This window comes from Rhinopithecus bieti, unplaced genomic scaffold, assembly GCF_001698545.2.
Source record: "Rhinopithecus bieti isolate Rb0 unplaced genomic scaffold, ASM169854v2 scaffold_35615, whole genome shotgun sequence".
Lineage (NCBI taxonomy): Eukaryota > Metazoa > Chordata > Mammalia > Primates > Cercopithecidae > Rhinopithecus > Rhinopithecus bieti.
In genome coordinates, this window is record NW_016815179.1 from 551,027 (window position 1) to 564,879 (window position 13,853).

General features: G+C 41.6%; 1 pseudogene; it reads left to right on the top strand.

Annotated features, from left to right (window-relative positions):
• The first annotated feature begins 10,481 nt into the window (after positions 1-10,481).
• LOC108515839 (protein FAM210B pseudogene) overlaps positions 10,482-13,853 on the top strand; it is a 7,004-nt pseudogene continuing 3,632 nt past the window's right edge.

A 13,853-nucleotide genomic window follows, 5' to 3' on the forward strand; every position in this document is an offset into this window, starting at 1 on the left:
TTTGGACTCTCACCCCATGCCAGGTAGAATAGTAAACTCTAGTTACGCAACATTTCATTTAATCCTGTTTGAAAATTAAAAAAACAAAAAGATGTGATTTTTCCCAACACTACTAGATTTTGGTAACTAAATGAGACTTTTCATAGAGTTTTTTTCCAACTAAAAAACTACAGATCACTTTAAATATGTATGGCATTCTTCATCAGCACCTGCCATAATGCACATTCATTGACCAAATGAATATGCCAGATATTTTTCAAAAAGTCTGAAACATTTTTAGAAGTAGAATACTGTTGGATACAATGGCCATGTAATCACAGTTCTTGAAATGTCTCTTCCCTCCAAAGTGAGTTAAGTGAATTTAAAAAGTAAAAACATTGAGAAGTATGTAATTCCATACTGAAGCTAGAAACAGGTCCAACCTTATACCACAAACCTAGCACCAAATTTAGATAAAATAACTGAACTGGAAAAGTGACTCACTTTCAATAGAGAAGTATGCAAAGAAGCAGCAAACAAAAGACATGTGGGTAACCCCACTTAGTATGGGCAGTTCAGGAGGCAGAAAGAACGTAGTTGGTCTCCAGCCTATTTCCCAGGGCCCACACTGGAAGAGCTGGCAAATTTATCTTCCACTTTGGTCCTGGATGAAAACACTGGTCACCACTTTTACACACCTGGTAATGGAGGGTGCAAACAAAGATTGTACTACAAGAGAAAAGTTCTTAGGTATTTTTTTCACACTTTAATATTTTAAACTCAAGTTGTTTTAAAATCAACAGCAAAACAAACTTTCCATCTTCCAGATGGAAGAGTAAGTGATAATATAATCATCAATTCCTGTGCTTTTTCTTACCTTTGAATAGAAGAGTTTTCTTGTGTTACATCTTTTAAAATTTTACTCTAAATGTAGATCTCTAATCGTTTCTATGGATGTCCTCAAAAGATTACCCCAGTGAGGCATTCTTAGCATAGAACTATCATGTATATGTTAACCATAATAAAGAAAATATTTGTTCCATACTATTGTGGATTTTTCTGGGACCTTCTGGGATCTCTCTTTGTGCTGAAAGAATTAGACTTTGCTCCAGGCTCTGATATGGAACAGGATTGTATATTAATTGAAGTCATTAAGGACGTTGATGGCCATTCTGAATTTAAAGTTGAAACTTCACTTCTGTTCTATTTCCTATTTCAAATTGTATCCAGCAATATATTGCCCAATATAGACCTCAAAGTTTATGCAATGAGATTAAATAACAATATTAAAGTATTCCAACAATCATATGTCAGTATATACCGATGTTCCAAAGTTAAATATAATCTCCCTCCCATTAATAATTTCCAAATATTTGATTAAATTCAAAGATGAAAACCTTTAAAAAATTAAAATCCCAAATATATAATTTAAAGTCTAAAAGGGCAAAAATCTGAAAGAAGAAAAAAAAACCCTGCTGTCTTTGTTGTGTAGTATGCATCCAAAGAAATGAAAGTCCCAAATCCCAACCTTAAATGCAAAATCATTCTCCCCAGCTTCTCATTCTGTTCAATTTCAGTTCTATGAATTCTCCATTTGCATTTTCTCAGGGACTGCAGCCTGACTCTCTTTCTCTGGAGCGGGTTCAGTTCCTTCGGGACCTCAGAAATTGTGTCTGTTTGCTAAAAAGGGGCCTCCCTTTTTAAGGATCCAAAGCATTCATAGAGCATACAAAATTAGACCTCACTGTGTTCCACATCTACATATTTTAGAAAATAGAGCAATCTCCAATTCCTAGAACATAATCATGTTCCAGAACCCGGCACTTCCTGTTGTCAAGATCATAAAAGAAACTGAAAAGTACCTAAAAATAAAATACTGGTTTCAGCTTTACTCGATTGCTGATCAACCCATGATGTTTGCCTGGGATCCGTGATAGTCACCCTAAAAATCAATTAGGATTGTGCAAGAATGTTCGGAGCAGCATTATGCAAAATAGACCAAAAAAAAAAAAATAGAAGCAATTCAATGCCTATCACCTGATGAATGGATAAACAAAATGTGGTCTATCCAAAAACTATTCAGCTATAAAAATGAATTTATAGTGGTACATGCTACAATATAGATGAGTCTTGAAAACATTGTGCTAAGTGAGAGAAGGCAGGCACAAAAGACCACATATATTATGATTCCATTTATATGAAATGTCCGTAATAGGCATATTCATAGAGACAAGAAGTAGATTCATGGTTGCCAGGAGATGGGAGAAAGGGAGAATTGGGACTGACTGCTAATAGGTACAGGGTTTCTTTTGGGGTTGATGGGAATAATCTGGAGTTAGATAATAGTGATGGTTGCACAACATAGTTAATATACTTAAAATCACCAATGTGTACACTTTTAAACAGTGAATTTTATGTTCTTCTAAATTTACAGTAGCATCTAAAATAATGTCAGGAGTTTCACCTTTGACAGGATGAAAAGCTATACTTTGATTCCATAAAAAGGATTAAAAGTAACCTATTATTAGAATTAACTGCTCTTTTATTTGAAGCATCTCGTGACATCAGTGTGGTAATGACATTATTTCACAGTGTGAACAATTCTCTTTGGGGTATTCCAGACAACCTCTTACAGCTATCACTTAATTTTTTTATGAGAAGAATTTACAATCTAAAGTGAACAAAATTGATTTAGAGAAACAGTCAATCTAAATAAACGTGAAACCTTTTTTGCAGTGTAATAGGTACATGTACTTTGCATATCTTCATGTTTTACATTGTTTACAGGCATAGGGTCCTTAAAATAACTATCACACGTTCAAGTTTATGATAACACGTTTTTAGGAGACATATGTCTTCTGTACTTATGTGGTCAGTGATATCACTCTAGACCCTTAGTGGATGAGGCTATAAACATTTTACATAGGCTATGTATTTATCATCTGCTTTCCTGAGAATGGAAATCCAGTTATGTGTTTATTTTCAAACCAAAATGTACTTTTTTAGATCATTTCTACTGCAAGGATTATTGCAAAAAAAGTTACAAACAATAAAATAAATAAGTATAGATTTTTTCTACACAGAGTCACTCTAGCGAGGTCTTCTTTGCCTGCATTTGTTTTCTTGCACTTAACCTGCAGTTTCCCTGGTGTCCCTCTGACCATTCCACATGGCCTCGTGCATCTCCCAGGTCCTAGCAAGGACCGTGGCACAAGCAGCCGAGGTGAGCTGAGGTTGAGCTGTGGGAGCACCAGGGACGGCCGCTGACTCTTTCACCTCCACCCAAGTGCGGAAGGATTCTGCTATTGCAGGCTTCGGTGTCAGGGCACAACCTCATTACAGCCACAAGCACCCTGCATGAGGCAGGTGACGCTACGATGCTAGGTAAGTTTGGAAAAGAGGGTTAGAAGCCAGAAGTGAAAAGGGGACAATATTCAAATCCATCCTAGATTATTTTTAAGGCAGCAGTTAGTTAAATATTCTATTTTATTTTAAATGAGAAAACGTCACTATTCGTGTTAAATGGCAGGACAAGCAAGTTACGACGTTCTAGGACTTCGACAAAAGGAGGTTGTTGTCTTGCGTTATTTCGAGGTACTAATGGGGCAAATGACATTTCTGTTGTTACTGGCAACAACAAAGACTGCCTTTTTTGGTATTTGTCCCACAGCCTCTTTTGAAAGAGCCTCTTCCACCCTTTGTGCTCTTTAGGAATGAATCCAGGCTTGACTCTCAGGGTTTAAAGCTCATGGGGTTTCTCCTAATCCATGTCCCTGTAGGAAATTTCATCAGGAGCCTCCACTTACCTAGTTACATGGCTTGAAAGATGATCCCAATTCTGAAATGAGATGCCACCCTGAGCAGAGGGCCCAGCCAACATGTGCCCAGATTCCTGACCCAGGGAACTGTAAGATAATTCATTTGTGTTGTTTTCAGCTGGTAAATTTGTGGTACTCAAAAACCAATGCAACTTTAAATAAATATATCAACTTGAATAAACTAATTTTATTTATATATGTGTATTTATTTGTGTATCTGTGTATGTACACAAATGTCGACAAAGAGGCTGTCCCTAACAAAACTCTAGACAGGCTTCTCTGAGCTCTTTTTTGGCTAGGCCTCATCTTCGGTGTGTTCTCCAGAGCCCAGTTTTAGCAAAGGCTCCTACCAAATTGGTTTTGCCAGAATCTCTCACCCTTGTTATCTGATCCAAGTCCCTATTCCCCAGCATCTCCCAAGTGATTATCTGATCACCTCAGCTTGCATTCAGCAAGAATGTAAAGTCCATTTAGCCAGAAATCCTTCACCAGAAGTAGTTTCATGTGGTTTGTGTGCGTTTTTAAATATTTAAAAGTGATCCACGCTTTGTACGTGGTTCTAAATGCTTCTGTAAGATCTTGGATTTCTTTTAGTTTGAACCTTTCATGTATTGCTTAAGCAAGTGGGTGAGGGAACTGTGAACCCCGCCTGCCTTCTCTCAGCTCTCCCTCACTGAAGACGGGAATGCAGTCCTCCTCAGTGGCACCTGTGACCCCTGGCTGCAGTGCCCAGGTGACATTCCTGTGGAGAAAAGCACTTTAGGACCGGTCTGCAGACACCCTCTCATGAATCTTCTGCTTTACCATGAAGCCTGGGAGAAAACAAAGGGGAAAAATGTGAGAAGAACTACGCTGCCCTTCCCGAATAGAAACCTGTTGGGCAGAGGCACATGCAGCTGAGGACAGAGCTCAGCATTTTATGTTAAATTTGCACATAGTTTCTGTGACCTCATTTGACAGACTGTTTTTGAGCTCCCTGTTGCAAATGTGTCTATTTTCCTGTTCACTTAAACCTAAGGGAATACTCGCATCAGCCGCAAGAGGTGACTCTGTTGCACTATTGCTTCTGTATTCTCTTATGGCTGTCACAATGACACTGATATCACACAGTGACATGAACCTGGACGTAGGGCAGGGTACATGCAGAAGAATAATGTGCCATGGTTAGCCCAGCACTCATTAAGTCAGCTAAAATTGTGATAAGGGAAAATGAAAACGAGTCAAACACTACATTCAAGGTACCCAGAAGTGAAAATGGAATAATCTTGACCAATTCGTGATGGCAAAGCCACATTGCCTGTGTCATTCACAGTCCTTCTCTATGATCTGTGTTTATGGAGTAGATCTATGTGTAGCCTCTCTTACATAGAATAAGGTTCAATTGAAGGTGACAGAAAATCCCAAAAATGATAGTCCTCTAGGCAAGTTAGCATACTTCTTGCTCATGTAAAATCAGCAGAGGCTTGGCCATTCAGGTGTGGCAGCTCCACTTCATGAGCCATCAGAACTCCGCACTCCCCAGCTGTGCCCAGGGGACAGCTCACTTACTCATAGTCACATACGGCTGCTGGAGCTCCAGGAAACACAACTGCATCCCAAGCTGCAGTCATGAAAAAAGAGTAGAAAAAACAAAATACCTCCTCCCGTAAGGAAAGTCCCTGGAAGTCACAGCAAACAGTTTCGCCTCTACCTCACCTTCCCAACTTTAGTTCCATGGCCACACTGACCTGCAAGGGAGGCTAAGAAGTGTAGTATTTACATGGATGTTGATGTTATCAACTGAATATGTGGGGCTCTAGTGACTAACAAAAAGAAAAGAGAATAAATATCGGGAAGAAACTAGGATTTTTAGACACACAAAACACTCATTCCATAATAGTAATGATTCCTTTTTAAGAAACTATTTTACATTAACAAGAAAAGACTTGGGAAATTCAACAGACCACTGAGAAGCATATGAATAGGTAATTCAAAGTAGGAAAACTTTAGTAGATTAAAATATGTGAAGGGAAACTCAGAAAAATTAGTCATGAGATAAATGACACAAAAGAGCGCTTTACATCAATTTACCAATTTTCAAAATTTGAATTATGCCAAAATTAGTGGAAATGTATGTGGACGTGTTTGTGTTTTATCTCAAGGATTCAGACACACTTGGAGATTTTCTTCATACTTAGTGAAAATAATTATGCATATACTTTATGTCCCAACCATCACATCCTGGGCATATTCCCCTGACAAGAAGCCATGGAGGACATTTTCAAAGATCTTATTTGCAACATTTGTTGTACTGCAAAGTATACTAAATTTAGATGCCCTTTACCTGGAGATTTTGTGTATAAGACATGGCTGTATTTATTGTATACATTTATATGTATATACTATATGTATTTATATATATCATAGCTTTTATAAATAATTTCGTATAAATGTGCAGGTGGCAAGAGGGCCCAATGGTCCCTAGTATAAATGTATTTGCATCCGTTTTTTGTTTGTGTCTGTTTATTTTCTGGCTGTGTTTGTTTTATAAATTTATATTTATAGATGTATATATTTTTCTCAATATAGCGATTATCACAACTTCATCATGCTGTAATATAGCTATATTAACTGTATATTCTATATGAAATAGATATATGTGCACATATATGCATATATGCATATATGCATAAATACATACAAACAAAGCACTATGGGTAGGCCTCAAAAACTGGGTGTTTACCATCTGCAAAGGGGCCACGTAATGTGGCTTTCTGCCTCCTTGCCAGTAGGTGGCAGTATTGCCCAACACCCAGGAGTGTAAAAGTACGTGTATCTGTTTGTGGGAGGGGGTGTGTCTTTGTGTGAGATTTTTGGGTTCTGTTTAGTGTGTGTGTGTGTGTGTGTGTGTATCCACATGCTTGGGGGTGTATAATTTATATATGAATATACATACATATCTTTATATATGAATATATGTACATACGTACATCCATATTTATATATAAATCTATGTGATTATATATGTTTACTAAGTAATACATGTTTTTAAGTATTAATTTACATATCTAGGCTTTCTTGTTCCTGCCTGGAGGCACACCACCACAAAGAGAAACAGCTCTAACAAGTTCCATGCATAAATATGTATGTTTTAATTTTTATTTATGTATATGTTGATGCATATATTTATATAAGTTATCTATTTCTTCATATATTAAACATATAGACATGGATTTGTGTATGTGTTTGTTCGAGTCATGCCTTAGCTGGTGCCCTGTATGTGGGAAGCACTCCAGACCAGCAGACCACACTGCTCCATTCTCCAGGGCAGCAGTTTCCACACACTGAGCCCCACCAATGGTTTATCCCCTGGAGAGTGGAAAGCACAGCTGTTCCATCTGGTTGCTACCTCCCTGAGCTTCAAAAGACAGAAGAGATAGGACTTTCTTTTGGGTGTAAAGCAATACATTTTTCAGCCTAGACTTGGTGACCCGAAGTCTGTGCAGAAAGCTAGCACTACTGCTGTCCCAAGGCCAGATGCCATGCCCGGAAGCTCAGGGCTCCCCAGGGACTCCCCACTTGTGCAAGTGCAGTTCATTCTCCTGGGATGGACCTGCCTCACCCATAAGCTGGACCCGAGTTCTCTGAAAGGCGTCATCCATCCCCTGTGGATGGCCACATCCAGCATCTGCCTCTGACCTGGTTTTCCTCGTTTGCCATCTACACTGTGGACCAGAAAGTTTTGTCAAGCCAGACCTATTCCATGATTCTCAAAGTTTTGGGCGAAACCTCAAGCCTGTGGGTTCCCCGATGTCTTTTTTTTTTTTTAATTATTATTTTAGATGGAGTCTCACTCTGTCGCCCAGGCTGGATGTAGTGGCGCGATCTTGGCTCACTGCAACCTCCGCCTTCCAGGTTCAAGTGATTCTCCTCCCTTAGCCTCCTGAGTAGCTGGGATTACAGGTGCCTGCCACCATGTCTGGCTAATTTTTTTGTATTTTTAGTAGAGACGGGTTTTCCCCATGTTGGCCAGGCTGGTCTTGAACTCCTGACCTCAAGTGATCAGCCCGCCTTGGCCTCCCTCCCAGGTGTCTTTAATCCAAGTGTTCTCCAGGTCTGCCCTGGTTTCTCGAGATGCAGCTGGGGCCTGCCATAACAGGCTCACACAGGTCTGTGCAGTCTTCAAAATAAATTGGGGGTCACTTTCCTGGTCCCCAAATGCTCTCAGGAGCACTCAGAGCCATCCTGTCCTGGCCTCGCTGTCCCTCTGGCCCGAGACCCCCTTACCCCACCCAGATTCATGCCGCACGCAGTGACTCCTGTGTGTTCAGACCCAGCCTGTTTTCATCCTCCTGGGAAGCCTCCCCTCCACCCACCCAAACCGGGATGCCTCTTTATGTTCCCACCTCAACTACCAAAAAAGAGTCACTGTCCTGACTGACAGCTTCTGGATAAGTGGGCAGCTTTCCCTCTAGAAGACGACGGCCCTTGGCTGGATCTGGTCAAAGGGCCATGTTCAGGGGTTTGTCATTTGTGGAGGCTCACACGGAACTGGCAGGAATAGAGCCTCTGGGCCTTTTGTTTCACTCCACTGCCAGTCTGTGGTAAGGGGGCCCAATGGCTTCTCGTATAAATGCACGTGCATCTGTGTGGCTTTGGGGTAACATGTTTGGGTTATGTTTATTTTATACATAGAGGCTTGTACATATACACCTATATATATTTGTTCACATATATTTTTCTATATATATAATTACACAAAATATTTACATTCACTTATGTATATAAATATGTCTATATTTATGTGTGTGGATGGATAGACAGATAGATAGATAGATAGATAGATAGATAGATAGATAGATAGACAGACAGACAGACAGACAGACAGATAGATAGATAGATAGATAGACAGATAGATAGATAGGGAGATAGGTTTTCTTCTTGCCTGAATGGAGAAGCACCACTATGGACAGGCAGAAAGCACTACACAGTTTCCTGTGTGTATATATATATATGTATGTATCTATATATGTATATATATGTGTATATGTGTGTGTATATATGTATATATATGTGTATATATACGAATATTTATATGCTGATACATATATTCACATGTTACATATGCCCTTCTATCTTTAACAAACACACATTTCTGTGTGTGGATAAATCTATTTCTTGCTGTGTCTTAGCTGGGGCCCTGCATGTGTGAAACATTCCAGACCAACAGGCTGGGCGTCCGTGTTCCTCCAGAGCAGTGATTCCCAAAGCTCAGGCCCCATCCAGTGTTGATTCTCTGGCCCAGTGGGAAGGTGCAGCTGTGCATTTGGCATTAGGCATCAGGGCCATTGTTTCCCTCGGTGTTTGGGGGAAAGTCACGCTGCTGCTCTTGGTCCCCAAATGCTCTCAAGGGCACTCAGTGCAGTCTCACTGTGGCCTGCCTGTCCCTCCACCCTGCACCATCTTACTGCACCTGCCTTTCTCTGCTCCCAGTGCATCCTGAGGGCTCAGACTCTTTTTTCTCTCCATGGAATGCCTCTTCTCTACTCACCAAACTTATCGTATTGCCCCCACCTGCAGTGTTCCAAAGAAGCCCAGCTAACCTGATGCGCAAGTTCTGGGAAACTGGCCATTTTTCCCAATGGAGGGTGATGGCCCTGGGACTGCCTCTTGTTAAAGGGAGATGACCAGGTGTTTCCCATCCAGGACCGGTGACAGGGACCTGGCAGGAAAGGACTCCTGCTGGCTTTAGGGTTCCCTAGGCTGCTAGTAGGTGGCATGAAGGCCCCAGGGGACCAATGGCCTCTAATATTCATGCAGGTGCGTCTGTTTGTAGTACGTGTGGGTTTTTCAGTGAATTTTGGATGTTTATTTTATACATGTATGTTTGTATTTATACATTTATTTTAAATATATTGTGTGTATTTATATGTTTATTTTAAATATGTGTTTATATATAAATTATATATATAATTATACCAAATATCCAAATTTATTCCTTCATAAGAATATGTATATTTTATGTTTTCTAATCACCTGCATGGAGAAACACCAAGGTAGAAATGCTGGCGGAGAGTGCAGCAAAGATCTACATGGACACATCTATATTTTGATTTATATGTTGATACACATGTTCACATGCTACATACTCCCTTATACCTTTACATGCAAACACATTTATGTGTGTGAATATATTTCTTTCTAGTTATATCTTAGGTGGTGCCCTGTATGTATGAAACACTCCAGACTAGCAGACTGGGCTGCACTGTTTCTGCAGAGCAGTGATTTTAAAACACTGAGATCCACTGAGTGTCGATCGTCTGGTCACGTGAGAAAACGCAGCTGCACGTTGGACGTCCAGATCAGAAACATCACTTCCCTTGGCGTCCAGGCCAGCGTGCACTCACAGTTTTGGAGATCGACAGAGAGTGCAGACCAGCTGTGTTGGCATGAATGGGAGCGTCCAAAGCCTATGATAGCTGATTGCATTAGGTGTTCTTACACTCAAGTTCCACCTGGTCACTGTCTCCCTGAGGGTCTAATAACAGAAGACATCATCCATTTCTTTGGCTTGTGCAGTCGTGCATTTTCCAGCCTTGTTTTGGGAAGCGCGAGCCAGCCAAGAAGCCAACAGTGTGTGCGGCCCGAGGCCTGAGGGTTGTCGGTAGCATCCCCACTTGAGCCAGAGCACTTGAATCCACCACAATGGACCGCCTCAGCCACAAGCTGGGCCCTGACGTGGGAACGGGCATTATTCCTCCAGCTGGGAAGGCAGTGCCCAGCACTCTGCCACTGAACTGTTCTCCCTTGTCAACCACCTACGTTGCAGTCCAGGGGGTTTTGTTAAGCCAGACCCGTTTCCCTGCTGTTCACACTAGTGTGAGGTCTCAGGCTCACGGCTCTCCTGCTGCCTTTCATCCAGGTATTCCGCAGGCCCACGAGACTGTCCTAACAGGCTTTGTCAGTCTGCGTAGGCTTAGGCATCCAGAAGGTCTCAGGGGCACCCCACCCAGTCCTCCTCTGGCCTTGTGCCACCGTAACCCCCCACAACTGCACTTCCCCCAGTGCATTCTGCAGCTCAGACCCAGCATTTTCTCTTCTCCCGGGAAAGCCTCTTCTTCACCCACCGGATGTGGGACACCATTGGATGCACCCACCTTATGTACTCAAAACAAGGGCGCCTAGTCTCATTGAGAGGTTCTGGAGGTGCGGGCAGCTTTTCCACTAGAGGGCAATGGCCGCTGGGCTTGCTCTGGTTAAAGGCCAATGGCCAGGTATTTGCCAACTATAAAACGTCTTACAAAACTGGGCTTTTTGGCTCCCTGTGCTGCCACAAGGTGGCAGAAAAGCAGTGTCTCCCTGGGAACATGGAAGTACATCTGTGTGTGTGTGTGTGTGTGTGTGTCTGTGCATGTGTGTGTGTGCGCGCGCATGTGTGTGTGAGTGTGTTTATGTGAGATCCTCCAGGGAACGTGCAATTGCATCTGTGGTGACGGGGGGGACATGTGTGATTATGTGAGATTTGGAGATCATGTTTTTTAATAAATAAATATATTTATATATACAAAGAAATACATACTCATACATGTAACTACATGTAGTATCTCTAGTTATATATACATAAGTTGCCTCTCACCTACATGAAGAAATATCGCCTCAGATTGTAAGACAGCATCACATACTTTGTGTGTAAATATCTCTATTTTAATTCTTATTTACTTATATGTTTACCATATATTTACATATGGTATATATTTCTTTATATATTTTAAAATATACATATATACACATTAACGTGTGTGTGTATCGGTTTATTTCTAGTCATATTTTGGCTGGCTCCCTCTATGTGTAAAACACTCTGATTGACAGACTCAGCCACACTGTTTCTCCCGATCAGCGATTTTAAAACCCTGGGCTCCCACCCAGTGCTGATCTTCTGGTCCAGCCGGAAGATGCAGCTGCACACTGGACTTCGAGCACCAGGACCATTTCCTCCCTTCGTGGTTGGGAGAAGTCAGTCTCCCACCAAAGGAGAGGTCAGAGAGTGTTGCCTGAATGTTTTAGGGAAAATAGAGATTTCAAAAGACTGTGGGACCCAGTACAGTTCATTGGTGTTTCATTCCAGTCCCATCTAGCTGCTACCTGCCTGGGCTTCTGAGAACAGATGGGGATACTATTGGCTAGTGCAGGGAAGTAAATACAAATATTTCATCTCACTTTTAAAGGAACCTCTACCATCTACCCTCTCTGAGGGCTGCTGGCTGTTAAGTATCATCTATATAATAAGACCTCATTTGCAAGCCAGGCCTTCTCTTCTCTCTTATAGCCTGCCTTGCCACTATAACCTGATTTTGCCATAACTTGTTTCTGGCCATGCTCTGAGTCCCCATTGTTCATGGCCTCTAGGTGGTAGCTACGCTGCTAAGCACTGTTGGAAGTTGGAGTCATCATTTTGTGGTTCTCCCTTGTGCGCATCAATAACCCTGCATGCCATTTCTCCTATTAATCTGCATTTGGCCAGTCGATTTTTCAGTGAAACTTTAGACCGCAAAGGGGAAGTGTTCCCTTGTCCTCTACCATTTTGTGGCTGTGAGCAGAATACCAAAGCCTGCTCTTCCAGAAGCTGCAGCCAAAGGAACCCAGGACCAGAGCAGCTGGCAGAAGAGTACGAAATTCTTACCAGCCAGGCTGCTGGCCTCTGTGTGGAATCCGTTTGAGCAGATGGTGAAAATTGTTGCCCTTTCTTTCTCCATAAAATCTTGATTAGTGGAAGAAAAAGATTTGCGTGACTAGACGTACGTGTAGTGACTCTTGTGCAGTCTTCGGCATGAATAATCACGTTGTTTGATCCCTTTTCCTCCTAGAAATAGTCTCTCACTCTCTCTTTGTCTTTCTGGGTCGTGCTGACATAAAGAAGGGCACCTCAGGATAGAACAGGGGTTCAGAACCCCTAGAAACCCAGTCTCGAGCCACTTCTAAGACTGGTCAGACTTATGGCTCTGATCAGACTGGTGTCTATTCAGGCAAAGTTTACTATTTGTTCCCCAAATAAAACAACATGAAGCTCCCCTCCGATCTTGTTTCATGTCCTTGAGAGCTTGGCTTTTAACCAAGTGGGAGCACTCTTGGTCGCCACCATCTGAGAAGTGTGATTTTTGGGTCACATCCAGCGGTCAGTCTAAAATTGGCTGGGGACCTCAGACGTGTAAGATTTTAGGCAGCACACTTTTTGTTCCAAATATGTCAAGCTCTCAGGAGAGTTTGTCTTAAGAAGTCCTATCCCTATGGGGCTTATGTCACATCAACTCTTGTTGCGTAATTCGTACTGAAAAAGTACACTTTCAGGAGGGCCTCCCTAGTATCGCAGATTAAGGTGTCCATGACTGGTAGTCCCCCACTAATTTGTGGGTTACTGGAGGTACTGTGTACAAAAACACCATCCTTAACCATCTGTGGCAACAAGAGCTCTTGCCATCTGAAGCTTATTTCTGAGAGTAAATTTTTTGAGGATCATTAGGGCTGCCTCATCTATGCTGTCTCCAGGAATACCTTTTGTTTATATGGTAAAAGTTATTTTAAACTGTAAAATTGCCTTGTGGGATTTTCATGAACAGGCTTGTTGGACTGAGTCACGACTGAAATAAGTTCACCATTGGAAATTCTAATCATTAGTGGTTAGAAAACCGATCCTTCATGTCAGAAAGACTCCTAAATTTAGAAAAAGAAATCTTTTATTCTAAACAATTGCTTCATTTGTATTTATGGAAAGATTAATTTAAAATAAATATTCATAGTAGTTTCATGGCTATACTTAGAAATTCTTTTGACAAAATTAAAGGGCAAAAATCTGGCCCAAAGCAAAGTTTAAAGTTGTCCTATGCTCCGAGTGCCTGCTGTGACTCTCCTGCAGAATTTGCAGTGCTGGCCACTCCACCTCGCAGGCTGGTTAAAATTCCAGACTTCCACTGCCATAGCCTGGGTTTGATTCCTGGTGGGGAATTAGTCACTTTGGTTGGATATTTGTGTGATTTTTATCTTTTGGGGGACCATTTGTTACCCATCCTTTCCCCTCCAATG